Below are 14,436 nucleotides of genomic sequence, written 5' to 3' on the forward strand. Positions count from 1 at the left end.
CCAGTTTTATTGATAAGGAAATTGAGGTCCACAGAGTCTGAGTGACTGGTCCAGGCGCACACAAAAACCTATCAGCTGGGGAGGTAACAAATTGGTATTCTGACTCCAACCAGCATTCTTTCCACTGCTTCACATTGGCACAGCCCAATGTGATTTATGTGTGTGTGTGAGTGTGTGTGTGTGTGTGTGTGTGATGTCTCATGAAACTGGGTATAATACATGTCCCATGACACTTAGGCATGGGCCTTTCTACTATCAAAAGGGCTTTTGTTTAAGTACAAAACTAAGTAGAATTGGGGAGGGGCTATCAACTAACATAAAATTGTACTTGAAAGCAAGAACACCACTTTTCTGCCTATGAATTTTCCCATGAAACCTTTCTATGTACAAATACAAATTTGCTTTAAGGAGCAAAATAAATATGCTTTTTAGCCTTTTTGTCTATAGTTTTCCTTGTTCTTTTTTCTTGTTTTCCTTCCTTCCTTCTTTCCTCCTTTCCTTTTTTCAGTTAGTAGTAAAGGTGATTTCTCAAGAAATCAAGCCATGTACAAACCACGTATCATAGAGCATAAATTATTATGTTCACAATGAGTTTAAGGAGATAAGTATGGAGATGAGAAATACATCTCCTGTCATCCAAACACGTTGTACCAAACATTTAAGTGGACAGGGTGTTTTCTCATAAACTACTTCACTTAATGCTCATAGAACTTTCCAAGGCTGGTAATTTAATCCTATTGTATACACAAAGAAATTGAGGATTAAAAAGGGAGAACAACTTGCCTAAATTGAAGCTGTTACCTAGCACTGAATGGTGACTAGTGAGTGTCTGTTGCTTTTGTTAACACCCATATGGTTTCATGATCTGCAGAGTCCCCATAAGGAGGACTTCATGCCCAGAAATAGCCATTACACTAACCTCTGGCAACTTAACGAGGCCCAAGATGAGCACGTGTATCACCCTCCTCTTTCTCCAGCAACATATTGAATTCATAATGTGTATTTCTTAAAGTCCCCTCCTTCCATCAGGTTCCATAGTCTCCTGTGTGGCCTTCAGTGGGTTTAATAGAGCCTATAAGCAACTATGCTTTGATAATCTTTTCTTCATATATTTTCCATATCATTTCCCATTTTCCTACTACCTATTTCCCTGTTCTCTAAGGGCAGTTGGGTCAAGGCATTAATGACTGCTTTAATAATCTCAGATAACATGTTTATATTCTTTAAATGGTCCTTTTCCTTAATAATGAGGACTGTATCATGATGAATTTTGTGCCAAAAATAATTACTTATTGGAGAAACTATCCTTCAGGAATGGACAGCAGCCTCCATTGTTAGGGACTCCCCTGGGCTACCTGCCTCAAAAGGTGAAAGAAGAGGAATTATCAGAGTTTTAGGAAGGGCTACAAAGATCATCTCTTTCTCTCTTTTTTAATCCAATAATCCTGGGAAAAGATCATGAAATATAGCTGCCACTCTGGTGTTGCCATGAGAAATGACTATGGCAAAAAAGTGGAGTCTCACTCTTTCCCTTACAGATAATGATTAAGACAAAAATACTTTATTTTTATTCTAGCTAAAATTGTGGCATTATGAAATTGCTTTATTATATGGAAATGACAGAGGAAGTTATGGTAAGATCCTTGCACATATAGCTTGCATTGTATATCTACATTTGTATGGGATGGGAAGGTGTGATAGGCAGGAAAATGGCCCCAAAGATGTCTGTGCCTTCATCCTCTGAACCCGTGAATATGTCAGTTTCCATGGCAAAAGAGGCTTTGCATATGTGGTTGAGGTTGAAGACAGTGAGAAGGGGAGGTCATCCTGAATTATTTTGGTGGGCTCAATGTAGTCAATACATGTCTTTAAATGCAAAGGACCTTTCCTGGCTGCAGAAAACATAAGAGAGCAGGATGAGGAGGACTCAACTTCGTGGTTACTGACATTGAAAATGGAGGAATGGACATGTGCCAAGGAATGTCAGTGGTCTCTAGAAGTTGGAGAAGGCAAGGAAACAGATTTTCCCCCAGAGCCTCTAGAAATTAAGGCAGCCCAGCTGGTACCTTGGTCAAGCTCAATAATACCCATGTTGAACTTTGGCCTACAGAACTGTAAGAGAAGAATACAGGAAGAAGGTAGTTGACAAGTTAAGTAAATATTATTAATTGTTGAGTGAGGTTAAAAACAAAAGTTAACATTTTAAAAAAGATTTTATTTATCTGAGAGAGAGAAAGAGAGAATGAGAGAGATAGTGAGAATGAGAGAGAGAGAGAGAGAGAGAGGGTCAGTGGAAGGGAGGAGGGGTAGAAGTAGAAGCAGACTGCCTGCTGAGCAGGGACCCTGCTGTAGGACTCCATCCCAGGACTCTGAGATCATGACCTGACCCAAAGGCAGGCGTTTAATGGCTAAGCCACCCAGACACCTAAAAGTTAACATTTTTTATAATGCTTATTACGCACATGATGTTTTTCTAAAAATATTAAGTTTCAGGAATCTAATGTCTTTTTCTTAACGTAATTTTTCTGAACAAAAACTGAGATAGAAAGATGAATTAACTCACTCAATGTCATATAGCTGGTTTGTGGTAGAGCTTAGATTTGAATTGAGACCATACAGCCTCAGAGGCGAGCTTCAAAATGAAGTTACGGTGTTTGTGCTCTTAACCACTGCACCAAAATTTGTTATTACTTCATCTTTGGAAGAACCAAGGTCCAAAGAAGTTTGGTTTCTTTCTCAGATTCACAGACCAGTGGAGAATGCATGACCCCTTCATTTTATTTAAAAAATGCCTTTTTTTGTCTTCTCTCCTTCCCCCCTCCCTTCCTTCTTTCCTTCCCTTTTTTTTTCTAAAAAAACAATGTAATTTGGCATTGTCTATGTTTATCTCAGGGTCAGAGAAAGAGGAACTTTTCTACTGAAAGTGTGTTTTCACGCATTTGAAAGTATGGTAGAAGAAGTCCATGATCAAATAGTGTCGGAATTTTAGACATGTTGCATTTTCTGTTAATCAATCTTTTCAGTCAAATGAAAGAAGTAAACAGTCTTAAGTTATGTAAATAAATCATACTTTTTTATAGTTTCAGAGGTAGAATTTAATGATTCATCTGTTGCATAGAATCATCCTATTTAATACACTGGTTTTGTTTAATTTTTAAGATTTTATTATTTATTTGAGAGATAGAGAAAGAGAGAGAGTGGGAGAAAGAGACGCCCAGCTGACCAGACAGCCTAATGTGGGGCTGGATTTCAGAACCCTGAGATCATGACCTGAACTAAAGGCAGATGTTTAACCAACTGAGCCACCCAGGAGCCCCAATACACTGTTTTTGAAATGCAGGTACAGCATGACATCCCTCACCTGGCATTTACTATGCAGAGACAACTTCTTATGTTTCTTTTGTGCCTGCCTCTCCCTCTGGGCACATTTTTGCATTGTTGGAAATCAACTTTCTATAAAATTTAGAATCCTCTCAGTTTTTTCATGGAGTAGGCCAGCATAAACGCTTCTTGTGTGTGAATATATACTTATGAATATATACTTACTTATAAACTTATGGAGTGTATCTTTCCATGGAAATTTGGTATTTTATCTTAAGTGACATAATTATGTAACCAGTCTCCTATTACTGTAAATAGAAGTATTTACAATAATTACTGTGAATACTCCTATTGCTAACATTTTTCTCTGATACACAAGCTAAAGGATACATGTTTGTGCAGATTTTTCTTCTATTTCAAATATAGCATCAGACTAGAGTTATAGAAGCTGAGTTATCAGATTAATGGGTTAGAACACTGTGTCACACTCCTTCCCAGGTTGGTTATATCAGTTTATGTTTACAGTCATAGGCATGGCAGTGTTCATCCTGATCTAGCTCACCAGCAGCAGTTAATTTTAAAAACTGCTATTCTACTAGGCAGAAATGTTTCATTACAAGAATTGCCCCTTAGGGAGTCTGGGTGGCTCAGTTGGTTTAGTGTCTGCCTTCAGTTCAGGTCATGATCTCAGGGTCCTGGGATCAGATCAGGCCCCACATCAGGCTCTCCACTAAATGGGGGATCTTCTTTTCCCTCTCCCTCTGTGATCTCTCTTGCTCTTGTTCTGTCTCAAATAAATACCAATCTTAAAAAAAAAAAAAAAAAGATTTTCCCTTTAAATTTTTCACATCAGCGTTCTCAGTGTGAAACTGAATAATACGAAGTAATTCTCACTTGCTTTCTTGTAGGCAGCAATAGCCCTGACTTGCAGTACACTGATAAAGTGGCTGCAGAAAGATAGCATTGACTGGAGCTGAACCAGAAGCCACGCTGGCATATTTCATGAAGAAACTGAATATGGCAGAAACATAGTGCAAACTTAAGAGTCGCTCATGAACACAAGTAAAAAACATGATCAGCTTACTAACATCCTGAAAGATAGCAGAGACCGAGAATAAAATAAGTACCATCTGGAGAGTGATTTTCTCTTATATGTATTTTAGTTACCTCTGTATTTGCTTGTATTTGTTTCCTCTTGTTGCGTATGACTCAATGAATCAGGGTTATAGGTTTTCATTATAATCAAGAGGTCTGTTTATTAACTCCATGAATCTGGTTTTATTCTTGGACTATTGTTCTAGGAAATCTTCTAGTGTTGTAGTTTTCTGCTTTGTTTTGTTGTGGCAGACCCTAGAGCAGCACTGTGCTTATCTTAGAGATGTAAGATTAGCGGTTAGTAACACAGGCTCTGGAGACAGATTGGAGTTAGAAATCACAGCTCTTAACATTGACCATCCCTGTGTTCTTGGGCAAGTTATCTAATTCCTCAAAGTTTCAGTTTCCTTTATCTGGAAATTGAGATGAAAACAGGACCTGCATATGGCTGAGGGAGAATTAAATGAGGCATTGCCCACAGTAAGATTGCTTCAGGAAAGATCTGTGAATAGTTGTTTCTATCATCATTGATTCTGTTTGTACCATGAGTTATTGTTATCTCAGCTGTAAATTCTAGAAGCTCTACTCCTACTTCCATATCTTTTTAACATTCATTCATTTATCAACACACATTTATCTAGAATGAAACAGATAGACTCTGGACGCAAGGATCTTATAATCTTGTGAAGGAAGATAGATAATGAATGAACAAGCAAATAAATATATAGTATGTTGGACAGTGTTAAGTGTTGTGGAGAAAAATGAAATAGGGCAAGGAAGACATGAAGAGCCAAACATTATTCTAGGGGTAACATAGGGGGAAGGTAAGTTATTATTTTTACAGAGTGATAAAATCCTCTGACAAGTGATATTTGAGTTGTCTTAAACAGAATGAGAGAGAAGAAAGAAACTTTTTATTTTTTAAAGAAAGAAACATTTTTGATGGAGGAGATGTGTCTGGAATGTTCAAGAATCAGCAAGAAAGGCTGTGTGATAGGGACAGAGTCATGAAAGGGAAGAGTAAAGGGAGAGGAGATCAAAAGGAAAGAGAGACACACCGCATAGGGACTTACAGACCATTGCAAGGGCTTTGATTTTTACCCTTGGTGAGATGGGAAGCCTCTGGACAATTGTGAGCAGAGGAATGACCAGGCAAGGGCAGAAGTGGGATATCAAATGTGGGGGGTGGGGAGCTGTTTCAATAACCCAAGAGAAGATAATGGCTTGGACTAGTAGAAGCAGCAGCAGTGATAGAAGATTGGTTGGAATATAAATATATGTATTTTCCAGGGCGCCTGGGTGGCTCAGTGGGTTAAGCCTCTAAGAGCCTTTAGCTCGGGTCATGATCTCAGGGTCTGGGATCAAGGCCCGCATCGGGCTCTCTGCTCAGTGGGGAGCCTGTTTCCCCCTCTCTCTCTGCCTGCCTCTCTGCCTACCTGTGACCTCTCTCTCTCTTTCTCAAATAAATAAATAAAATCTTTTAAAAAATATGTATTTTCCATATCATATTTTATGTTATATGCATATGTGACTATAATCTGTGTGTGTGTGTGGTGTGTGTGTGTGTGTGTGTGTGTTTATACACCAATGTGTCTGGACTCAGATACAGGAGCGTTGAATCTCGTACGTGACATCAACATGATGTCAGAATGAGTATTAGCATGTAGAAAACAGATCCATTTCAAATGCTTTACAATTTTGCCATTGGCAAGGCTTATAGCATTACCTTAAATATTTTATTCTGTTCTATTTTGTGATTGACATTAGTACCTCAGAGTAAATACACACATGCAGCCAGCTCCAAATATATTGTGCCCCAGGATTTCATGAGGCTCCTTTTCTTCATTTCCAGTAACCTCATTCTGTTCCTCGCCCTCCCAGATCCCCGACTTTGATGTCTCAGTCAAGACTCAGGTTCTTAAGATTGTCATTCATGCAATAAACACTTACTGACTTCTTATTGCACCAATCAAGGAGCAGTCAGTAATAATATGTGATAACCTTCCTGAGGGATTTATGGCATACTGAGGAACAAAAGATAGCAGAAGACAGTAGGATAATGATTTATAATAAATTAGCTTATAAAGGTAAACTTCCCTGATTTTCCAGTTCAAGTGCAAGTTGTCTTGTGTTTTTTGTAGCTGTTTTTTAGCTTCTAGCATAATTTGCTGAGGGAATTCACCACATTAAGTAGAAAAATGCTTCATCGTACACTCAATTTCCACTGAGGGGCCTGGAGATAGCATGGGTTGTGGGAATGACTTTTTGACAGTTCCTAGACTTTAACTACGTGCATTTGAGTGAACTTAAATAGGCTTGGATATTTAAGGTGCACAGATGGCATTACAGGCCTTGTGGTGAGGCATTTATGTGGTGTTATGAAGAACAAGTCTTGTGAGGCCCTCAGATGGGAGAGGTGCCATGAATAAGGATTGACAGGGGCTTATGGGTAGGCTAGTAAGACCCTCTCCACTTTCATGGTTTGAGTCCCTTCATTCATCTGCTTGCCCACAGGATCTATCTCTTCTCATGTCTCTGTCCCAGGTTACAAGTAACTATGTTATTTAGTGAATCTATGTTGAACCAGCTAGTTGCTGCTCCTTCAGCCTGGAAAGCTCTTCCTCTGCAAACATACATGACATGATTTCCTTTCTCATTTTATTGAGATTTCTGCTCAACCATTATATCACCTGAAATACTTCTCTTGGTTGTCCTATCTAAAATAGGAGCCTCCCATGATTCTTCACCTTCTTCCCCTCCCCGCTTTTTAAGATGTTATTTATTTAGTGTGTGTGTGCCTGTGTGAGAGAGAGAATGTGAGCGAGAATGAGGAGGAGGGACAGAGGGAGAGAAAGAAAATCTCAAGCAAATTTCCCACTGAGTGCTGAATGTGGAGCCAATGTGGGGCTTGATCTCATGACGCTGAAATCATGACCTGAGCTGAATGAAACCAAAAGCTGCACACTCAACCAACTGTGCCACCCAGGTGCCCCATCCTTACTCTTTTTTGTGTGTGTGTACTTATATATTTAGCTATTTTATACTACAATATAAGTCCTAGGATACCTTGAAAATTGTTCTGTTCTCTGATGTACACTCGGAGCCAAGAACGGTGTCTAGCTTAGAGTAGTGTTCACAAATGGTATTGAATAGATAGCAGGGAAATAAAAGAGGATGAGACTCATTCCCTGCCCTCAAGTGGCTTAGTAAATAATGGGAAACAAAAGTTCTTAACAATTATAGGTAATAAGAGGAATTATCAAAGTGGCTAGAAAATACTTTTCTTTTCTATTTTATTTTTAAAAAAGATTTTATTTATTTATTTGACAGAGAGAGACAGAGTGAGAGAGGGAACATAAGCAGGGGGAGAGGGAGAAGAAAGCATCCTGCCAAGCAGGGAGCTCGATGCAGGGCTTGATCCCAGGACCCTGAGATGGGATCATGACCTCAGCCGAAGGCAGATGCTTAACGACTGAGCCACCCAGGTGCCCCAATTTTCTTTTCTTAAAGATTTTTTATTTATCTTTTTGAGATAAAGAGCACAAGAGCATGACCAGGGGAAAGGGGAGGAGGGTTCGGTCAGAGGGAGAAGCAGAATTCCCAGGGAGCAAGGAGCCCAGGACCCTGAGATCATGACTGGAACCAAAGGCAGGCAACTGAGCCACCCAGCAGCCTCTAGAGTATAGTTTTAAAGTATGGCAAAAGGCATGTCTCAGTACTTGGGAGGAGCTAGAGGGGGCTGAGTGTAGAAAGATCCGCTGGGCTGTCTACCTTTTTTCCAGTTGACTTGTCCATATTGCCTGTTTCTATATTATGTTTCAGCCGTCAGAGGCTGTGTATGCTGTTTACCAACTTCTTTCAGCATTGTTCTATGCGCTGCTTGGAGAGAGAAAAACAAGTATTTTTGATGATCATAATTTATTCCAGGGAGTGTGAAGAGTAGTGTCCCAATCCTGTTGAAGATACCAGGTCTGAAAACTAAACCGTCTGAATCCTCCTCCCCTCCAGTCACCCTCAGAGTGTCAGGAACCACGCAGTCGCTGTGACAGCAGGCACACTCTCAATCTGGATTTGGGAGGAAAGGCCTGTGCATCTCCCCGGAGTCTATGCCTTCCTTTGAGCACCCACAGCAACGCCCGGGAAGAGGCCAGGTGCACTCAGTTGTTGGCAGTGCGGTGTGTCTCCAAGCAGGAAGAGAGCCAGCGTCTTTGAGTGGGTGTGGGTGTAAATATTTCTCTTGGATCTGTTTCTTTAGCTATTGCTAGCCTTGGGGATCCTTTCAAGAGCCACATTCCACTTCAGAGGTCAATTTTTTGACTGACTGAAAATGCCCCTGTCACTTAGCAGATAATCTGCAGGGCATCTAGACGTTCCATGACCTGTGCTGAAGAGTTACAGGAGTCTTTCTTTAATCTTTGGTATCCACAGGAGCTTGTGTAACTCTGTAACTGGCTCAATGAAAAACTTCGAGATTATTCTCTCAATATTCTATGCAACAGATCATTTGAAGCCTGAGTCAGAAAACACTTGTTATATCCAGGCTCTGCTAATAACTGTCTTTAGAACCATAAAAGCTTTTCATTGAAGCTTTCCAGTTCTTCAAATTAATGCAATAAAACACAGTCTTTGGAATCAGCAGCTTTCAACAAATTGGAGAAATGAACCAAAACAAACATCACATTTACAACTGTAAGTGGAAAGACAATAAGTTGTGATGGATAGAGGAATAAAACAGAGACAGGAAATTTGATACCTAGGTTTGAACTGAACACCAGCCGGCTCTGGGACCCCGATAAATCAGTTAGCTTCCAGGGGCCTGGCTTAGCATATTAATAAAATGAGAGACTTTGTCTTGGCCAGCACTGTTCAATAGAAGTTTTTGTGATGATGGAAATTTTCTAAATCTACAGTGTCCAATATGGAAGCAAATAGCCATATATGTCTATTGAATCTTTGAAGTGTGGTTAGTATAACCAAATGAGTAAGTTTTTTATTTATTCAGTATTTATAATGGATATTTGCATTATTTGGGTGCCAGTAATCTGAAACCATCCTGATTATCCAGTTCACTCTTGTGGGGAGGCAGAGCTCATCTTTCTCTGTCAAGATTAAAAGTTCTAGATACTTGCTTTTTTAGTCTCCTTTGAATTTAGAGGGTGGGCATGTGACCTAGGCTCAACCAATAGGATGTACCCACTCTAGTTTTTGAAATAGAAGCTGATTAGACAAAGAAGCAGAGCTGAGGAGAATACATTCTGGACAAGTAGTAGTCACAATATTAGGTTTCCAAGGCAATGAACATAGTTGTGGTGGGGGAATCTCTTTTTTCAGTACTGTGATGGAGCAAACTGGTGTCTTTTATTCACCAGGGCTGAACTATAACTTTAGGTAAACTATTTAGCCTCTCTAATCCTCAGGGTAAAAATCTGTAAAAATAAATACTTATTCTCTGTCTAAATGTTAAGTTTGGCAAAGAGAAAGCTTCGGGGGGACATAAAATAATCTCCTTAAAGTTTTATTTATTTCCTTTTTGTTTATTCCTTGTTGGCGGGGCCGGAGTGGGAGGGGCCCTCCCTTTCTGGATAAGTAGTTATTTTGATCTTTCCCTACAGTTTTTTTTTTTTTTAAATGAATTTTCCTCTATACAAAGTTCTCTAAGCATCTAGTAAATAGAGGTGCTATGGGTGCCTGGGTGGCTCAGCCAGTCAAGCATCTGACTCTTGGTTTCAACTCAGGTCCTAATCTCAGGGCTATGAGATAGTGAGATTAAGCCCCATGTTGGGCATTGTGGTTAATAGAGGTCTGCTTGAGATTCTCTCTCTCTCCATCTGCCCCTGCTCACTCTTGCTTTCTCTGTCTCTCTCTCTGTCAAATAGATAAATAATATATCTTTTTAAAAGATCTTAAAAAATAGAGATATAAGCTATTACTTAAAGTAAGAGCTCTTCCTAGAAAAAAAATATATTGATGGTGAATTGTGATTTTGGTGTCTTTCCACTCCTTTTGTGTGTCTTCCTTTTTTTATTTGGTAACTAGGCTGTCCAACTGCTTCCAACGTCCAGTGTGCCCTACGCATCACTAGGAGCACCCTCTCTTCTCTTCCCTCTACCCCACTAATAGGTCACTGGCACAACTCCTGGGCCCTATTTGTGGTAGGAAAATCATATACCCATTAAAACCAAGGAATTAATGGAACATTCTTTAATTAGACACTCTTCCCACACAGAAGTTTCATTTAAGCTAAAGCCTTTTTATTGAGTTTTGAGGAAGATAATTAATAGTACACAAGACCCACTGAAAAACATACACAGGGGATAAATAGGGACTAGCATATTCAATTTACTTCCCTTAAAGCTGAACTTGAGAATTTAGCCTGAATGTCATGTTAAAGTGGGTTTCCTAGGGCTTCCTCTACTCCCTGTTCCTCGGCATACCATCAAGTTCAGAGCTGGAGACCCATCTGAGTGCGGAAAGTATCAGTTTGTAGAGAATGCTTATCCAGCCAGCTGTATGGAGAACTTGTCTTTTCCTTGCCAAGAGCAGGGACGGGGAGCTCGAGGCCATATAGACATAAAGACCTTTAGCATATAACACTGCCAGATAGAAAAATAGGAATGAGTAGAAGTCATACTCTTACTGCCTCATCAAAGAGATAAACCACTTCTCACATAGGAAAAGCAACTGAGAAATGGAAAAACATCTGGATGTTTCTATACATTATATACAAGAAGTCAGAATTTCCTCTTGTATGGACAAGCAGAAATCTGAGGCAGGAAGTGGTTTATTCCTCCTGCTTTTCTGCACCATAAAAATGAGCTTAGAAACACAGGAAACTAAGGTGCTTTTCAAGGGCAGATACAGGCTAATAAAGGCTTTCCTTATGCCATTTAGTCATATCCCCTATGTAGAAATTTCCTCTGTTTTGTGTTATTTGTCATTTTACCTAATCTCTGCTGTTCCCTTGCCTTTTAGAAAAAATCTAATCTTTCATAATTTTGTTTTGTTTTGCTTTTGCTTTTCTTCACACAACTAAAAGGGCTAGTGGAACAGGAGCTAATGCATCTAACTGTAATCAGAATATTTCACATTCACTCCTGGTTAGAATATTTACAACAGGTAGTAAGTCTTTTGAGTTCTGAAATAAATTCTTCCCTTATAGAAAAGTCCTACCACAGTGCTTAGCACATAGTAGATATTGGATACTTAATAAATGAATGAATTAACCTCACCCTATTCCTTTTCCTCTCTTCTTAAAAGGTTATTTTAATTCTTAGCACTTCTTTCCAGTTTCTTGTGATCAGAATAAATATCCTCATTTTCTTTTCCCTCGCTAGTCTTTCTTTTTCCTAGGCTACTGCTTTGTTCCTGTAATGTTCCATTCTGTCTTTCTCTTCCTGTTATTTTCTCATACCATTCACACTTACCTTTGTTTCTACCTTGTCTTTATAATTATCTAAAAATCACCTCTCTAACCTGACTTATATAACTGGACAGGAACATTATGAGATATGAAAATTGATATGAGATATTAAAACAGATAAATTATTAATTGGTCATGAGGAAGGGCCACAAATCCATCTTGGGCTGCTCTGAGACAAAACTGTACCAGTATCTATTTTGGTGTCACAAATGTTTTCAATGGACTGCTGGTCTTTCTTGACTGGGCATTTACTTGAATCTAAAACTCATTCCCAAACACTGATATATACTTTGCTAGCATGTATATTTATGTGGATGTACTTATAGAATAATAGTTTGCATATTATGTCTCTCCCTATCTAAATAACTAAATTAAGAAATTCCAAATTAGGGATCCCTGGGTGGCTCAGTCATTTAAGCATCTGCTTTTGGCTCAGGTCATGACCTCAGGGTCCTGGGATCTAATCCCACATCAGGCTCTCTACTCAGTGGAGAGCCTGCTTCTCCTTCTCACTCTTCTTCTGTGCTCTCTTTATGTCTCAAATAAAGAAGTAAAATCTCAAAAAAAAAATAAAAAAAAAGAAAGAAAGAAAGAAAGAAAGAAAGAAAGAAAAAGAAATTCTAAATTAGCAGAAGGGATAATGCCTTTTAAATACTGAGAACAAATAGAACCCATCTTAAGACTTTGGGTAAAGTAATAAATATTAATTTGAAATAAGCAATTCAAATTATAACTTTGCAACTCCCCAATTGACAGTATTTTGAATTTTCAATGGATCTTAAGATATATGGAATATTTGCTGTCTTTTCCAGTAATTCTCCCAACCACAAAATTATTGAATTTGATTATAATCTCACCAAAGACAAAACAAATAATAAGGAAGAAATACAGTTACCTGGGGAGATGTAACTTTCTCATAAGAACTGTATGCTAGAAAATTGAAATGAAGCTTATTATTGGCAGATGAAAATTAAATTTAAAAAAACCATCACCAAATATAAGGGAAATTATTCAAAGATTGTTGATTGAGGCATTGAGCCTTAAAGAAAAGTATTAAGGAGATAAGAGGGAAGTAAGAGATAGAGATAGTGACTCATATTTAAGATCTGGTCATATGGGAATGAGAAAGAATTGAGAGATTAGATTAACCCCCAAACAAATGACAGTTTGAGAAATAGAGAGCAGGCAGAAATTCAGGGAGGTCAGGAATTGACAGAAAAGGACAGCAATGATTATCGGGGATCAGTTACTGGGTTTTAGGAGCAGAACTGTGTCTATTTTAGTCTCATAAAGACTGGGGAATCATTCAAGAAACCAAAGGAAAGACTTATGTAATAGGAAGAATAGTATAGCCAGGGTTTGGCTGGCAGGAATAAGAGGACAGCCTAGTCAGGCTCAAAAACAATGTTAGAGCAGAAGGAGAAGTGAGGATGCTTGGCTTTTGATTCTCTAAGCTACAGTCTTCAAGGTCCTAAGATTTCCTGTGGCCAGGGACAGAATTAGTTTCGGGGTGGGGGGGTGAGAGATAATTCTTTTCCTAGTATGGATTTTGATTTTTTGCCCCGTGACTTGATTCTCAATTACTGGGAAAAGGTTCCTATTACAAAAAATGAAAGGCAAAAATTTTAATGACATTAAATTTATTCACCTTTTATTTACTGACAGGCACCATTGGCAGGGATGAAGAAAAAAAAAAGAGTTCAGTGAAACACATGAGTATAGTTGATAATAGAAACACAGATGGAGACCTACTCAGTGCACTTGCTATTCAAGAATCTGTTGGTCTTCCCTCTATTGAATATTAGATATTACATCAGTTCATGGATATTAGATACATCATTAGCTGCAAAATATATCATAGCTATAAGGTATATAATACATATTAGATATTATGTTAGTTTATATTACTGCAGCTTAAAACAACAGACATGTATTATTTCACTTAATAAACTTAGCCTACAGTTACAGCTTACAAATTAGTTTTAAATGAAGAACATTTATTATTTCAGTTTCTGTGGGTGGGGTGTGCAGGAGCAGCTTAGTTGTATGGTGCTAGCTTAGGGTGTCCCATGAGGGTGCAGTCAAGATGTCAGTTGAGGTATCACTATCTGAAGGCTCAGCTGTGGCAGGAGGATGTGTTTCTAAGATGACTTCCCCACCTGACTGTTGGGAGAAGGTTCAGTCCCTTGACACATGGACCTCTCCACAGAGTTGCTTGTGTGTCCTCTTGGCATGACAACCGGCTTCCCCCGGCATGAAGGATCCGAGAGAGGAGGAGGAAAGAGCCATATGCCTTTTGTGACACAGTTTTGGAGGTTGCACACTTTTACTTCCACTACTCCCTATATCATAAACCACTAAGAATGATTTTCATTCAAGGGAAGAGAAATTAAGCTCCCTTTCCAAGGAGAATCAAAGAATTTGTTGATGTTTAAAAATCATTATGAATATATTTAGTTTTGGGCCAAAACTAAATATAGAATTGGTCATTCTCCCATTTTTTAAGAATTGTCACTGTAGCTGTATTCTGGTCCTATAAGGCCACAGTCCATGATTTAATAATCATGAACAATTTTGTTGCCTCCATGAAATGACTTTGT

This window comes from Mustela putorius, unplaced genomic scaffold (genome assembly GCF_011764305.1).
Source record: "Mustela putorius furo isolate JIRA1106 unplaced genomic scaffold, ASM1176430v1.1 tig00000145_pilon_pilon_pilon, whole genome shotgun sequence".
Lineage (NCBI taxonomy): Eukaryota > Metazoa > Chordata > Mammalia > Carnivora > Mustelidae > Mustela > Mustela putorius.